Source organism: Amblyomma mixtum, chromosome 5 (genome assembly GCF_055824585.1).
Source record: "Amblyomma mixtum isolate Tamu chromosome 5, ASM5582458v1, whole genome shotgun sequence".
NCBI lineage: Eukaryota > Metazoa > Arthropoda > Arachnida > Ixodida > Ixodidae > Amblyomma > Amblyomma mixtum.
Genome location: NC_143016.1, coordinates 27,268,866 through 27,286,182, shown reverse-complemented (window position 1 = coordinate 27,286,182; position 17,317 = coordinate 27,268,866). Strand labels below are relative to the sequence as shown.

Below are 17,317 nucleotides of genomic sequence, written 5' to 3'. Positions count from 1 at the left end.
AATAGCTGGCTTGTTGTTGTTGTCGACCTTGGCGCTCGACAACCTGTTTCAGTTGAACAGTGCCTCGATTTCCGCCAGCAGTCGCATTTTTCTTACTTTCTGAATAACTGCCTGAGGGGCGAGTTGGTGCATGATGAAATGAACGGCGGCGCAACATGGACACTAAGAAGAAAGGGACACCACATGCGCACACTACCAACTGTTTATTACACGTAAAAGTGGCAACAGTTGGCAACGGTGGATAAAGCGGAAAAGTGAAACAGTTGGTAGTGTGCGCATGTGGTGTCCCTTTCTTGCTAGTTTCCTTGTTGCGTCGCCGTTCATTTCATTCCTTCTTACTTTTTCTTTCATTATTTCTCGATACACATTTTTTTTGCGAATTGCTCTTTATCTTATTTCCATGTTGTGTCACGCCAATAGCTGGCTCTTCGGACGCTTGTTTTTCACCAATGACGCCATGAAAGCGAGTTTACGTGCCCTGCATATGGGCTATATAGCATATACTGACGACTCTAATACGTAGACACCGACCATATTTTTCATCGGCAATTAGGGAAGGGTACAACAGATGGCGCATGGATACGATGGAATCGTGTTTAGCGTTTGGGAAACTCGTCTGTCATACTCAAACCTTCCTCATTTAAATGTAACCTCAACGGCTGGCCTTGGAACCCACAGCAGTAGCAAAAAATGCAAAGGCAGAAGGAACAGTGTTTCGAGTACACCTTTCCCAGCCTCGTCAGCAGATACCTCGATTACACAGGCAACTGATTCATTAGAAAACAAAAAAAAGAAGAAAAAAGCGGGGTAAAAGGTGGAAGCTGCAGCGCCTGACCAACCGCAGCCGAAGGCAAGATACTCGTATGTAAAGGGCATCATTCAATCAGCATGAACTTTCCGCAAAATTTAATAAGGTCGTCATCGCAGCTCAAAGCACTCCTTGTACAGGGTCCAACCGCAAAGGCGTTTTAAATGCTCGGCACGTATAAATTCTCCTGGAACTGCATCTACAAGTGAAACAAGCTGAGCACAGATATATATTTCAGTCTTGGCTTCTTCCAGCACTGCCCAGTCCACGTCGTGCTCACCTGGCTAACACTGTACCCTATCGACGCCGGTCGCGGGAGCCCAAGGTCGGGGCACCGAATCGAAAAACAATAACGCCCAAGTGCCCTGCGATGTTACTGCAAATTAAATTACACTACGGGACATGATTAATACGGAGCCTCCGCTATGGTGTCGGCCATAGCGCGCGCATAGCTTTACGGCGCCATAACGTTCCATACTGGGCATAACGAAATCCTTAATGTCGGCCCTAGCGCAACAGCACGTTTCTAAAGCGAACGGCGATGATGATTGCTGTGGTCGTGCAGGCGATGATGGAGATGGTAGTTGCAATTAGGGGGATTGCACTGCCTCAGATTCATTATGGACGCCTCGAAAATTAAAAAAAAATAACTATTCTGTAGCAATATTGTATAGCAGACGGTAACTCGGAGCTTACTCTTTATTTTTCAGCTCTGCATTAGAAGCATTTAAAGTATATTTCAAGTGCGGAATCAGTAGGGCATTGCTGTTCGATATCGCTAAATCACCTATATGTGCTTTCACTTTCCCAAATCCATTATTCCTAACCCACATTTCGTTGCATGCGAGCTACTTCTCGTTACTATGAGATTTGCACACACCCAGCAGAAGCAGCATACCTAGAATAACTTCTTTGCGCGAATCTGAAGTCGCCATTCACTTTAAATTTAACACAGAGCAACAACAGAGAGTTCAAAAGCGATGATGATCGTTTTTTTTTTTATGCCGCCGCGGTGGCTCAGTGGTTATAGTGCTCGGCTGCTGACCCGAAAGACGCGGGTTCGATCCCGGCCGCGGCGGTTGAATTTCTTTGGAGGAGAAATTCTAGAGGCCCGTGTACTGCGCGTTTTCAGTGCACGTTAAAGAACCCCAGGTAGTCGAAATTTCCGGAGCCCTCCACTACGGCGTCTCTCATAGCCTTAGTCGCTTTGGGACGTTAAACCCTATAAACCATAAACCATCGTTTTTTTATTTTTATTTTTATTTCAGTTTGTTAATTCCAATCTACTCACAACCAACTGCGTTCGAGGTGTTTGAAATACTGTTAAGGTTCATGAAGGTTGATGTAAAAGTATATTCGTCGACGGTGTGTCTTAGCGTTACTCTTTCCTGATTAAGAACTTCCATTTCATGACAGGCAGTCGTTGACAATGGCCGAATATGTCTGTATGTACGAACGCTGAATATTTACTGCACCCCCTGATAAACGCCCTGTCTGTCGGAGTGCTGTGCTTTGCAGCATTCCAACCATGTACAGGTACTTCGCCTATGAAAAGATCGCAACAGTGTGACCTATTTTTATAACATAGTGTGCATTTTTTCATCTAATAAAGACTAAAGGAAAAAGAACTGGAGCAATAGCTGGCTTGTTGTTGTTGTCGACCTTGGCGCTCGACAACCTGTTTCAGTTGAACAGTGCCTCGATTTCCGCCAGCAGTCGCATTTTTCTTACTTTCTGAATAACTGCCTGAGGGGCGAGTTGGTGCATGATGAAATGAACGGCGGCGCAACATGGACACTAAGAAGAAAGGGACACCACATGCGCACACTACCAACTGTTTATTACACGTAAAAGTGGCAACAGTTGGCAACGGTGGATAAAGCGGAAAAGTGAAACAGTTGGTAGTGTGCGCATGTGGTGTCCCTTTCTTGCTAGTTTCCTTGTTGCGTCGCCGTTCATTTCATTCCTTCTTACTTTTTCTTTCATTATTTCTCGATACACATTTTTTTTGCGAATTGCTCTTTATCTTATTTCCATGTTGTGTCACGCCAATAGCTGGCTCTTCGGACGCTTGTTTTTCACCAATGACGCCATGAAAGCGAGTTTACGTGCCCTGCATATGGGCTATATAGCATATACTGACGACTCTAATACGTAGACACCGACCATATTTTTCATCGGCAATTAGGGAAGGGTACAACAGATGGCGCATGGATACGATGGAATCGTGTTTAGCGTTTGGGAAACTCGTCTGTCATACTCAAACCTTCCTCATTTAAATGTAACCTCAACGGCTGGCCTTGGAACCCACAGCAGTAGCAAAAAATGCAAAGGCAGAAGGAACAGTGTTTCGAGTACACCTTTCCCAGCCTCGTCAGCAGATACCTCGATTACACAGGCAACTGATTCATTAGAAAACAAAAAAAAGAAGAAAAAAGCGGGGTAAAAGGTGGAAGCTGCAGCGCCTGACCAACCGCAGCCGAAGGCAAGATACTCGTATGTAAAGGGCATCATTCAATCAGCATGAACTTTCCGCAAAATTTAATAAGGTCGTCATCGCAGCTCAAAGCACTCCTTGTACAGGGTCCAACCGCAAAGGCGTTTTAAATGCTCGGCACGTATAAATTCTCCTGGAACTGCATCTACAAGTGAAACAAGCTGAGCACAGATATATATTTCAGTCTTGGCTTCTTCCAGCACTGCCCAGTCCACGTCGTGCTCACCTGGCTAACACTGTACCCTATCGACGCCGGTCGCGGGAGCCCAAGGTCGGGGCACCGAATCGAAAAACAATAACGCCCAAGTGCCCTGCGATGTTACTGCAAATTAAATTACACTACGGGACATGATTAATACGGAGCCTCCGCTATGGTGTCGGCCATAGCGCGCGCATAGCTTTACGGCGCCATAACGTTCCATACTGGGCATAACGAAATCCTTAATGTCGGCCCTATAAATGCTTCGCATTGAAAACATCAACACATCAGCAGGAGATGCCTCAGATATGCCTCAAAGCATGTAACTGTATTCCTTACAAATTGCCTCTACTGCGCTTTTGAATACACAGAGGGCCCTCGTAGACCATGCGCTGTCTTAACCCGTGAAACGACTCTGTTCACCGCTCGTTTAAGGCTCATTCATTCATTCATTCATTCATTCATTCATTCATTCATTCATTCATTCATTCATTCATTCATTCATTCATTCATTCATTCATTCATTCATTCATTCATTCATTCATTCATTCATTCATTCATTCATTCATTCATTCATTCATTCATTCAATTCACTCTACAACAAAAGACGCTTCTAAAGAAACACTCTATTGAGTAACGACTACATCCACATCGTTCGAGCACTATTTCTGATCTCGATGCAGCATTCGCCGACTGGTAACAATACGCGCGCACAATGCTATGTTTCGCAGAACCTTGATGAAGGTATAGCATGCCCACAACCGCCTAGAGGAGCGAGAAAACAATGCGAGGAGGCAAAGGTAAGTTCCGTCTTCCCCGACCTTCGCCAAGGGGGCCGTTGGCGGACGACTGTACACAGGGTATCACAACCCACGCGAACGGAACAAAAGGCACCTTGGGATGGAACGACTTTTTTCTGTCGGTGTGCTGCTTTGTTCGCTCTGTGTCAAGATAGAAATTTACAACGTTACGGTTGTTGCGTAAATCGATAAATTCCACGAGAGCTAGCGCAAGCGTTGCAGTTTTAATGCGAATAGTATTAGAGAGGCTGTGGCGAGAAAACGTGGTACACGCATGATGAGTGATGCAGTAGGTGAGATGATGCACAATGATGCACAAGTGAGCCCCCCCCCCCCCCCCCCTTTCGAGCTAGAGCCTTTTCGATGAGCCAGGAAATCACTGAATAATGAATAAAGATAGCCTGTCATGCCTCCATAAGGTGCTTCACAGACCCACCTGCCAGAAGTCAAGCGGCGACTGTTCGCTGACACCTTTACTATGCAAGTACATGCGTACGTGGGCACTCAGTGTGGAAAGATTGTTCCGAATTGCTTCTGCAATCATTCAGAATTTTAGGCCTAGCAGTGGCCTCCTGTGGACAACTAAAGCCATCAGCTCAAACTGCAACAGAAACAGGCAGAAATAAAACAGCATCCGTGAAGTGCCGCCGTAGGTCAACGCTTCCGGTTTACAACCTTGAACTGAGCATGCGCCGAAGTGAAAGTCGGTGACCTGAACGAAGTAAGGTTTGGTACGCTTGAATAGCGTTACTCATCCTCCGTCACTATCCTAAAAAGTGCCGCGCTTATCTTGCGGTGTCTTTTGAAGTTATATTTTCGCGAGAAATGCAAAAAAGAACAGAGCTCACTAACCTAACTCACACAGTTCTCGGCCGCGCCTCAGCGGGTTTCCGGCCTCATTTGCAAATATGCGGTCAGGGACCTGCGTATCGGCAGTCAATGGCATACGCAAATCCAGGCAGGAAACGACGGTGCAAAGGTTAAACAGCTCGTCGTAACCTCATGGACGACTTTGAGCCTTTCGTTTTCGCGCCGAGTTCTGTTCAAGACGAAATCGGAGAACAGAAATACCGAAATCACCTCTCTTAATTTCGACCTACACGCGTGGCAAATATCAGTGCTGCGCTCTCTACTGCCGGCTTAGATCCTTAATGTTTTTTTTGTTCATAACTTCTTTAGCTGTTCCAGCCCTCTGCAACGCGAGAGGATAAGCATTCATTGCGGCATTAGATGTTCCTACTTGTCCTTTAATTTCCAATAGCCAAAATAAAGATAGAAAACAGAAATGTCATCGGCAGTCGGTCAACAAAGGCAGTCGCCGCACAATAGCGACATATATATTTTTTTCTACTGCTGCTCGAATATTGTAAGTTTAGCAATCCTATGTCCCGATTGATTGCAGAAGTGTGCACTTTATTTACCCCTATCTTATAATTGGGGGTTAACGTAGGCCCACCTCTAATTAGCTCATTCGGGACTTCACGCTAAGTGTTAGGAACTCGTCCAACCTTTTACTCGTTCCCTTTACATCATATTGCCATGAGAGCTGGCGAACAGGCTGCAAATCACGGATTGTTTTTAAAGCGAAAACAAACACCTTTCTTCGAAGAAATCATTTACCACGAACTTGGGATAGCGCCGAGCCAGTGCGTACCGCTAAGCCTAGCCGCCTATAGCACTTGAATGGGAAGCACTCGGCCATTGGCTTTCTTCCTTTCACCACGCATGATGTCAACGCACTATTTGTGATTGTTCAAGCCATGCGCCCCTCAGTGGCTGCCAGGCCAACTAGAAGAACTTGTGCCGAATTCCCAGTAGAGCTCTGTTAAGTGGCCCACATTACCTCCGTTTGCGCGTTCTCGACGTGCCCGACAAAAGGTGGTGAGAAGGTGAGTTGACGGAGACACGTTCTCTCAGCTCCCACGTTGATGGTTTCCTGGTAAAGCGAAATCTCCTGCATAACTTCGTGAATGGGCGTGCGAGGTTCTTAGTAACGCTATGCTGCGGTGAAGTTTGTCCGCGTTTGATCGACAGATTTGACGCTCGACCGCGCGTGTGCAGGGGAGACTGGGACGCCGAAGGGTATGCATAATATGCGTCAGCGTCTTGCCCGATCACTGTAATCACAAGTCGGTGGCCGGCGCTGCGGGGCTCTGTCAAGGCCTCTTCGCTTCGCCCAGGTGCAAACCAGGCACGCACACTCGCAGTGGAAGCACAGTATACACCGAAAAGAAAGTAAAAGGGGAAAAAAAGCAGCTTACGCGTGTGTGGCAAACTGAGTTGGAGCTGCGAAGCTGTTTCCTAACCTTATCATTACTGGTTGCTACATCTCTCAGCGGGCCGCAGTTGCAATTAACCACCGCGTCCTTCCATTGTACTACACTCTTTCTGGGCTTGCTTCATACAACATACCACGTTCCAACGCTCTGACGGGCAGGTCGCTAAGTGTTGAAGCGAAGTGTTTCACTGAAGCTGACTTTGTTTTCTTTTTATTAAAATGCATGGCTCACGAGACTTCAGTGCCCCTGTCAGAATTAAATTTGCAATTCGAAAAGGCGACCGTCCCCCGAGAATGCAGCATGCGTTTGTCATGTGCGATTGCGACGTATCGCCTGTAGAAGACGCTGGCATATTTCCTCCAAATTTGCAGCAAAATGCTTACGACGCTCTAGGAGAAGCCAAATTTTTTGCGTGTTACCAACATGCACACGGAAGAAAGTGTCCTATGGACTTCTAAAGTATATTAGTTCGTGTTAGATGCCTAAAGCAGGGTCATCACGGAAATACATGCGTTGGTGACGAATAAAATGACCTGCCACTCAATGAGACCACGGGAATGACACAGCTGTTCTAACCTGTACAGGCTGACTGGTCTCGTGTCGTCCGTCGCGTACCAAAGCAATTTTGTGGTCTTCAAGGTCCGTATACGCGCCTCACAGCGATTTCTCACTGCGCGAGTGAATATTCCTTCACCTCAAGTTCGTACTATGCGGATTTAGCCTCAACAATAACTCATATACACGGCGTATCTTGTTGGGAACCTTTTGGTAATAGGTCATTTCTTCTTCCTCTGGCGGTGAGGAAGTGAAAAGGAATCTATTCAATCTATAAGCAATTTTTCCGTTTACTGATGCATACACGAGTGCTTAGACACAATTAGTGTTAGGTGTGGTGATTATTAACCTCTCCAAAAATACAGCGTTACTATTCTTTTTCTAAGCCTTAGTGCCATATCGAGTTGACTGAGTAAATATAGAATGAAGAGACGTCATGCGCCCTACCCTGTGTTAGTGTCCTTCATGAGGCACATTTCTTCAGTTCATGTTCGTGCCCTGAGGATGCAAATGTGATAACTCTTAAATACGATTTATCATGGGCCTCTTGTTGGTCATCAACTTATGACAAAATGCTGAAAACGTCCAGACAAACTCGATTACAATAAAGATGGTCTGATTTTCTGGGAAGTCGCCGCGAGAACTGGCTGTAGAGTTAGGAATACAAAAATAAGCTCAAATTTGTGCGCATATTCTATGCTGTACGCGCGGACAGATGATCTAAATCCGCTTAAGCTCGGAACAGAACAAGTTACTGCTTAGGTTTAGCGTAATCGGTTTCGGCAACAAGAAAACCAGAGAAATCGAATCAGCGCCTCGGAAGGACAGGAAGTTATTTTTCAACTGTCCCTAACAATAATCGAAGCACCATGACGCTCAAGCATTTTGGAATGCTGATAGCATGCAATGGTTCACACAGTCGTATTATGTGAATTGTAATCTTCTTGTCAGCAGTAAATTAAGTGGACTGATATAATACATTAAATATCACCGCTTGAGAGCGTAAGGCAAAAGCACGTCTCTGCTTAAGCTATGATACCACAAGGTATCAGTTGCCTTGTATCCACGGAGCTGCGGGGGCTGTTGAGGATCAATGCATGACCTTAGAGCTATTCTTAAAGGGGATCTAAGAAATAAAGCGAAAGAAGTTCCGCTAACATACGCTTTAAACCTATTCAAATAAGAGCTTATTGTTTGCTGTCTTCTCCTGAAGTTAACGCGCGACTTATCTGGTATCCCACACGAATAATGAACCCGGAGCATCGTGCAAGTAGTCAGCCGACGTGATAAACTGGGCAGTGACTTTTTTCCCACGTCGAAACCCGCCTATCATGGACTTTCGGCCTTTTGTTCACGGAGGTGCATTTGCCCTGCATTTCTTTTTTTTTTTTGCGCAGGAGTCACCCAAGCTACTCAGACGCTAAGGCGCCCTCGCCGACACAGAGTGCATGTGCGTGTCGTTAAAAAAGATTTCAGATCATTAGTAGAAGAAGCAGTACAAAGGAGTACGAAAACATGGCGATTTGTCGACGGTGTACTGTGTGCAACGACAAAAGAGACCGCTATGTGATAAACGTGAAAACATATCAGCCCAGAATAAGTCACTAATAATTTGGTGTCGTCATAGTAACAGTACTAGCCTGCACAGAAAAATGTAATCCTCAAAAAGAGCATTGTGTAACGAACAGAGCTAACTAAACATCCACGCCTGTGCAAGCGCCACCATGGCTCGCATGAGGAAGTTGGTCTTGACCTGGCAGCTGGAGAGGAATCAAGAAAGATTGCTTCATTTTGCCAGAAGCTGCCGCAGTGGCTCAGTGATTATGCTGCTCGGCTGCTGACCCGAAAGACGCGGGTGCGATCCCAGCCCCGGAGGTCGCATTTCGATGGAGGCGAAATGCTGGAGGCCCGTGTACTGTGCGGTGTCAGGTTACGTTAAAGAGCCCAAATGATCTAAATTACCCTAAGACCTCCACTACGGCGTCCCTCATAGCCTCAGTCGCTTTGGGACGTTAAATCCCCCCTAAACCAAAAGAGTACTCACAAAGTTTCTCTTTCCCGAGTCACTGCTGAGGGCAGCGCAGTCGTGACAAGGTGAAGAAAGCAAGCGAAGTTCATACATGCATTTCATGCTTTATAGGCGAGTCTCAGGGACAGGTGTCCCTGAGAGAAGTGTCGTGGCTGTGTATGCGATGTGTGAGCGTGTGTACTATGCTTTTGACCCCGTACGTCCACACAGGCGGCATCGTGTCGCTCCCCAGGAAATTCTTTTTCACGACACTGGTTTTCCTATGCGTGATCGCCCATACGCCACGTTTGGACAAAGTTAGGAGAGTAATGCCAAAGAGAATTATTGAGGTGTTTGCAAGGTAAAGTGAGTAGTTAAGCGAATATGAACGCGAGTGAAGGGACAGAGCAGAAATAAGCGAAACAGAAAAGATAACAGAAACAAGAACATGGTACAGCGTGGTGATGTGTGTTCCTAACTACGTGTTCGGCGCTGCGAGCGAAAAATCGCCGGAAAAGCAACCTAGGCGGGCCACCTAGGTCACGTGACCTTGTGGCGTCCTCAAAGCCTGTCCATCGGACAGTGAGCAAACTGTCCACCGTGGCAGGTGAAAGGAGGTTGCTCGGGAAGAGCAACCTGGGTCGCACAAGCCCCACCGATGGTGGCAGCCCCTGCCGTCGCAGGGCAAGGGCGCATCGCTTAACAGCTGCACCACTGCGCCAGATTGGGTATGAGGACTCCCTGGGATCTATGAATGTTAAGTCGAGAATTACCAATTTCGCATACGTGGACATTAACCCAATAACGATATCACGTCATATCCTTAAGGCGGAGCTTAAGTGTTCCCTCCAATTTTTTGTATATGTAAATCGCTTTTGAATTTTACCTTGGCTCCTCAGCCGAGTGGTCATGATTCTCGTATTTTTTAACGCACACCACACACAATCCGAATGAAGTACAGCAGTCGGCCGTGATATTTGCGCGCTGGTCGCAATTTGGAGGGAGAGATTAGTGAGCGAATTTCGCAACGAGATCTTATACATAAAATGCTTAAATAAAAGGAAATTTAGAAGAAAAGCCGTTAGCACTAACGTCGATGGTTCACTGCTCTTTCTGAAAATAGTTGCCCCAAACTAAATCCCGCTTAAGCAGCGTTGGCATCGAACAGGAAATGAAAAAAAAAAGGAATGATGTAGGAGATTTGCACAAACAACTGGTTACGAAAACCACCAACCAAACGATCTTCCGTCCGCATGAATCGCATCGATCTTGCGATCTGAGAACAATTCTGCGTCGAGGAGCAGCCGAATAAAGCGAGATGTCAGGGCAAGAAGGGCCCGACGAGCGCGCGTTAACAACCTTTATTTTCTATACTTTCTTCCTTTTTTTTTTTTTTGAGGCATTTGATAAATGGCCTATTTTCGCTGAATTGGCATGACGTCAGGGTTTGCGCATTCGCTGAACTTTCAACGGTTTCTCCAGACGTTTATATAAATATCTACAAAAGTTGTTTTCTCCAATGCTCATTTCCCCTTTGCCCTCAGAAAGCGGTAAGGAAAACATCTGCAATTTCGAAACTACAGCAGAACAGAATATGTTAAGTATAAATATATGATACTTGTTAAAAAGAAAAAAAGTGGCAGGGTTTTAACGTAGTTAAACCGAGCAGATGTGCGAAAGCATGTGTTTAGCCTGGTTGGCTCGTGCTTTCGTTTTCCTAGCTGGGTGAACGGCACGTCTGGCGACGATATTATATCGCTCAGCTTAAGCTGGTCCGATCTGTTCGCGCTGCAGATGGAAGTTGAAACTGTACTCTTCCTCTATACAATCATCAATTTTTTTTTCCTGTCCTCGTAATCTACTCAAAGTAGCATATCGACTGGTTAGATGCCCTCATAAAAATATCTGCGTCAAGGAGCTCTCTATTTGCCCCTCGTGTAAGGCTCCCGGCTGTACTCGGCCATGAAGAGTTGGGTAGAACTGCCTCTATCTCAGACTGCTGCGAGCTCTTTAATAACGCTGGGAGTGTTCCTCAGAATTCGCTGCACAACTCCAGGGCGGAGTTCGGTCGTCTCTGCACTCGGCCTTTTTGCTTTTGACAGAGGCTATGCAGTTGAACCTCGTTATAACGAAGCTGAAGGGGCCGGGTAATTACTTCGTTATAGCCGTAGCTTCGTTACAGCCCATATTGACCGAGATTCTAAGAGGAATGTTACTAAGGTGGATTGTTGAGCTAGTTGGTGCATGATCACTTGTAACCAGCAGCAGAGAAGAAACAGACACAAGGAAGATGCCTCGTCCACGTCTGTGTGTTTCTTCCTTGCGTCTGTTTCTTCTCTGCTGCTGGTTTTAAGTTTCAAGGGGAATCGTCATTCCTTCGTCATATCCACTATGTCTTTATAAACCATTTCGTTAACGAGGTTCGGCATTATATCTTTACCAGTGGTAGGCATTACATAAAGGCGATGGCAGAGGTGGGGGATTTCTAACAATGGTTTACGAAATACAAGCAGCATTTAAAAGGCAGGTACGCGACCTCGGTATCAGTTTCTTTTGGTATGAACCATGCTTGTGAGGATGTTCATATTACATTGAAAATTGCCTCAGGGCACAAAAAGAAGAAAAATGTGACAAGTTTGCCGAGAAGTGGTGTACTATGCCGTAAACGAATATTCCCTCAGTTAAACCTAAAAATCCCTATTTCAGGTCATTTTTCCTTGCTGCGGCCTGAAAACACCGCCAATTTGGAAAAGGTTCGTAAAATTCCTTGAATCTCTGTGAAAATTCTTTTCTCGTCAAAATTTTCTTCTCTAATCCCTTGAAAAGCGAAAAATTCACTGGATGGAACACCGGACAGCGACGAACGGCTGCTTTGTACATGCGACATAATGCTCGGTTCAGGTGCCCTATGCTGGTTGGTAACAATTCAGGACAGAACTACACGAATAAGGAAGCCACGTTGTTGCTGGAAGACAAGTACTCCTCTCTCGCTCTCGCTGTTATTTACAGCAATCGCACAGTTTATAGAAGCGCCGGGAATTGAAACGCAGAGTATAGACATTGTTTTGTTAAAACGAAAATCTTTTTTCTTTTCTTGCCCTAAAAAGCTGTGTGCTTTTGGTGGTTTTTCCGTCCTTTTCTGGCCTTGTCTCTTTTCTCCGTAGACCGTTGCAATACGTTCTCGGAAAGTCACGAAATGCCGTGAGCACGCCTCGGGAAATGTCATGCACGCGCTGAAAAGGCCTTGCCTGCAACCAACCCGCCCCGCGGGCCCCACGGTGTGTCGCATGCGAGCACTGCGCGCAGAAAGAGAAGGAATAACTCGTTTCGCCCAGGTGTCCTTTTTCGCTTCACTGCTAAGCGAGCACAGCGGGATATTACCGTGTTTAAAAAGAGAACAGTAAAAGGAGCACGCTCAATCTTCTTCCTTCTGGCAATTGTTCATTTAATTCCGTCGTGTACACGCGAATGCCTGCCATACGCTTGTCACTGCAATTAAATTAGGGTTGATTTGCGCAAGTCTGTGGAGTAAATTGTTGGTTAAACATTGTTATTCTTCGCGCGAGGGCATTAGCACTAAGTGAAACTTAATGACATCAACATTAAAGCCAGTGAGCCTTTGAAATATAGACAGTACATACGTCATCGAAAACATCTTGCAAAACTTCTCGGGTAGTCGCCCTGCGCCGAGAAATTGTCGAGTGCATATCACGAGCGTTGCAGCAAGGCTTGCAAGGACAACAACAAAGCTTCATATCGCAATGCGTGAACATTTTTAGCATGGATGCATAAAAAGCAGGACGCAAAAAATTCTCGGATCCTGCTTGCACTCTACAAAAATTGACGCCGTCAACTAAATTTACGCAATTGTACGACGCTCACCAAGACGCGACGATCATTGCTAAAGCCCTTGTAAAATGCTATCATCATCGCCCAAAGACAGAAATTCTAGTAGCGTACCCTCTTTCTTCCTAGTTTTCTTTTTATGTTTCAATGACCTACAATTTTTCACTTTTAAATGATAGATGATTCTATTAAATGACAGGTGAGCTCATACGAAAGTGGCCTACGGACTCAGCTTTTTCGATAACGTCATTCACCAACTTCTGCTTTTATGCATGCTCAACAGAGTACGCCGGGAAGTCCATTGAGACAAGGATCGCCTTTAGGTTGCTTGCTTCAAAATACCTATAGATACAGCCGAATCTCGTTATAACGAAACGCTTTATAACGAAGCAATATACACAACGAAAGAATTACGATTTGCAATGGAAGCTCAGCCAACACAGGTTACGGATACGAGGCTACGGCTATGACGAAGCAATTGTCGGGCCCCTTCAACTTCAATATAACGGGGTTCAAATATGTTCAAACGCAGTTCATCTGCAGTGATCTAAGGAGCGCACCGCCGGTCCGCTTTTAAAGGAACACTGAAAACAAATGAAAGGGAACCTGAATCGATAAAGCACAACATTCTGATTACAAGGAAACGAATATCACCGATAACAAAGTTTTTAAGAGCCAGAAAAGACCAGAACCCAAAATACAGGTGTCGCCATTTCGCAGCTAAACTGCGTGCGTCGGCACTGAATTTTTTTTTCTGTCGTGGATCTCAGAGGGTGTGCTACATCGGCATTCACTTCAAAAAAATGGTAGCCAATCTTTTTCGGTGCAGACGTCATGAGACTGAATGGATGGCTGAGATAATTTTAAAGTTCAATTTTTCAAGCCTTAAATGCGTCTTTTGCTGCCGATAAAATGTTAACACAGCCAAAAAGAGCCAGAAAATCAGTTTTTACTGAGACCAATGATGCTACGGAGTTGTCCTCCGTGCCTCTTTCAGTGGAGAACGAGAAGCTCAATCATCAAAGGCCTCACACGACTTCAGAGCATACGGGAGACATGGGCATATGAACACACCTATTCACAATCGCTTAAGCGCAGCCAGCAACTAGTCCGCATCCAAACTCTTTTCGAAGAGTCACGTAGCGAACAACATGCATAATCTCGATACACACTCACATTATGCGATGTGTCGTTTAACTCCTACACACGGGACGTCAGAAGGAGCGGGTCGTCTCTTGTCGTCAACTCCGGCCGATTCACACGCGAGGCTCGGAACCGGGCGCTATCCTCTTGGCTTCAGTGCTTCACCGCCGTGCTCTCGCCGGTTAAGGGCGATGCCGATGTTGAGAGCGATATCGGCGGTGCATCCGTCTCGGCCACGCGGCGAGAAGCGAATGACGCTCGACCTGCTTCTGTGCTTCCCACCGGCGTGCTGCTGCTGCATGAGCATTGCCGGCATCCCCCGTCAGCCGACGGCAACGCGAAACACAGAGGGAGCGAGAGAGAGAGAGAGAAGCCAACAGGTCTGTCGTCGTCTCTCCTCCGCCTAGGGGCCTTGCCTCGGCGCACGTGGAGAAGCAGCCGCCGTCAGCTGTTGTAGCTACGGTGTAGCGCGCTCTTCCTGCGACTCTCTCCCAAATGCTTCGCTTCCAGAGGGAATCTCGTCCAGGGGGAGGCGTGGTGCGCGCGCCTTCCGTGCGACAACTGACTCGCGCTTAGCTGTGGTTGCTTCGGGGGCACTCAGGTCATTAAAATTGAAAATTGGCTTCTGAACGCGCCGTAAGCGAATGGCGGAAGGTGGGAGTGAAAGCAGAAAGAAGAAAGAGGTGCCGTAGTGGAGGCTCCGGAATAATTTCTAGCACCTGGGGTTCTTTAAAGTACACTGGCATCACACAGCACACGGGCGCCTTTTTGCTTTTCGCTGCCATCGAAACAAGGCAGCTGCGGTCGGGTTCGAACCCGGGTACTCCGGCTTTGTACCGAGTGCCCTAACTACTGAGCAACAGCGGCGGGGCACCATTAAAATGCCCTCCCGTGACCTTCCTGTTTGACCTCTCCCTCTTTGCAAATAATGTGACGTCATGAAAGGACGTGGGCGAGAGGGCGCGATGAAAGAAAACAGGCTTAGTTGGCAAGAACGGGCTTTCCGGTCCGGTCTCCCTGCTCTTCGGAGCGTTGTGGAGCTGTCCGTCGATGTGTATTTTCTGACTGAAATTGTACATTAACGACATTTAGATGAGGCCCAAGTACGCGGCACTCCAGAACCCGGACCCATTGTCAAATGGCAACTGGAAAAGATATCTCATGTGCCCGGCAAAGTACACTTCGGAGATATTTTCGTGTACCTATAGCTAGAACAAGCCTAGCCGGTACAGTTCGCAGGCAATGAAATGCTATCAAGCGAGCATTGTATTTCAGACCGTGGCATGGGGTTTCTGTACGGAGTGTGGGCACTCGTGAGCGAAGACAGCAGTGTACGAACGAGCGCCGTACTTAACTGGGTGAATTTCTCTCGGGAATGGATATTTCTAGTTCGTCTCGTTTAGATTACGTTCTGCCCGACAAACACAGGATACCATTGCTAGAACGTATAACATCCATGTATGATAAGTGCAGTGAGGAACAAACAATGCCATGAGTATGCAAAATAGCATCCCAGCTAAGCTCGTTTTGTACAACATTGCATAGCGTTCATCCAGAGGACACTAATGTCCAAAACTGCACTGCAGTTTTTCGATTCGGATACGACAGCGCTCGAACGCGGTATGTTACGATTCCGGGTTGGAATTTGACGGAGCGGTAATGGTGCTGGCATACCCTTGCGAGCTGTCTTGTGAAAGAAGCTAGCTTGTTGTACGCGCGCTGGTGCACTGGAATAAACTAAATGCTGAACAAAAGTTCTTAAAGTGCGCTTCCAGCGATCACATACCATCCGGGCCCCTGAGCGCTCGGTCGGTCATAATTTCAGCGCGATTCGTTTGAAAAGGCAACTCAGCGGACAGCACAGATGCCACCGACTCGGAGGAGAGACAATAAAGCAAACTAAATGCTTGCATGTTGGCCCACAAATGCATGGGCGCGCGATAGACCTGGATAATCTGCTTATAATCAAGTACACGTCAGATCCTGACAGCGCTTGACGTCTGTTACTTTGGTCAATGAACGGCTCCCAGACCCATTTTTCACTGCTTTTCGCTATTCGGAAAGGGGAAGAAATATACGCGGCTGCTCTTCGACGATCATTTGGCGCATTCCACCACGCAAGGCGGAAATTGCAGCTCGCGCCCAAACGTCTCTGAATCCCGCATCCCCTATAATGTCCGATGCAGATAAGGTGGGCGCATACTAAATGGTACTGCCGACGACGCTTTCAACCTTCTCCTCTGTAAGAACTGTTCCACAGTTGATTCGGTTCCACAGGTGTACCGACGCTTCGAACAGTCCTAACACCGGAGAATACGCGCCGTTTTTACCGTATACCTAACACAGCTTCCAGCTCCAAGTGTGAGTATCTGCCGATCCTGCGACAGCCTTTGAACCCTCGCCCTAGCTCTCAGAGGTGACGCTGCACTGATGCCTCAGAGAGCAGATCCTCCATTCATCATTGCTTCCCCCTGTAATCTCCTCGACATACCTGCGGATAGCGTTCCTTTCTCTGCCCTCATTTACAATGATGGCGTGCAGCTATCGGTTCTTAGCTCATCTTTTCGCCATCACCTCAGAAAAGTGCTAACCCCTGCCGCTTCGTTAACGGTTCGAGTTGCCGATGGCAGTACTGCTGCCGTAACTGGAATGTGTACTTCCCGAGCCAGCGTTGCTGGTCATCACATCCTGGTTCAGTTCCCCGTCCTCAACCACTTCCCACACGATGTGATCCTCGGTCTTGACTTTTTAAATAGCCCACTCTGCCCTTATTTGAGTTCCCCAGCGGCCTTCTTCGACTGGACCTACCCCTATGCTCTGACAACCCCTCCAGCACTATCCGACTTCGCTCCACGGAGTTCACCCGCCTGCTCCCTGACTGTGCTTTCTGCCTCCATATATGTCGCCTTCTTCGCCTGTTCCTGACGGCGACTGCGTCGCTTGCCCCTTTACCGGTGTTGTTTTTTTACCATAACGCCGTTCTCCCACACCTCGTCGTGCGTGTCTTCCAGAACAGCACCTACCTTCCTGTCCTTACATTCAGACTGTTGACCCAAGTTCTCCCCGAAAGGATCTCGCTTGCTGATTTGTCACCTCTGGGTGACTGCGCCATTTCTCCCTCACACCTGCTGCACCATATGACGTCTCCCAGGCCCCTCAGTCACTCACCTCCGGTTGCAGTC

General features: G+C 47.0%; 1 protein-coding gene across 1 annotated transcript in view; it reads right to left on the bottom strand.

The window, feature by feature from the left end:
• The window catches only part of LOC149341586 (sodium-coupled monocarboxylate transporter 1-like), a 36,330-nt gene extending 21,871 nt beyond the window's left edge, over nucleotides 1–14,459 (bottom strand). Inside the window, exon 1 of the mRNA XM_089543683.1 lies at nucleotides 14,169–14,459. The gene's annotated coding sequence lies outside the window, so the exon portion shown is untranslated. The remainder of the gene's footprint in view (nucleotides 1–14,168) is intronic.
• Between the last annotated feature and the right edge of the window lie 2,858 nt (nucleotides 14,460–17,317).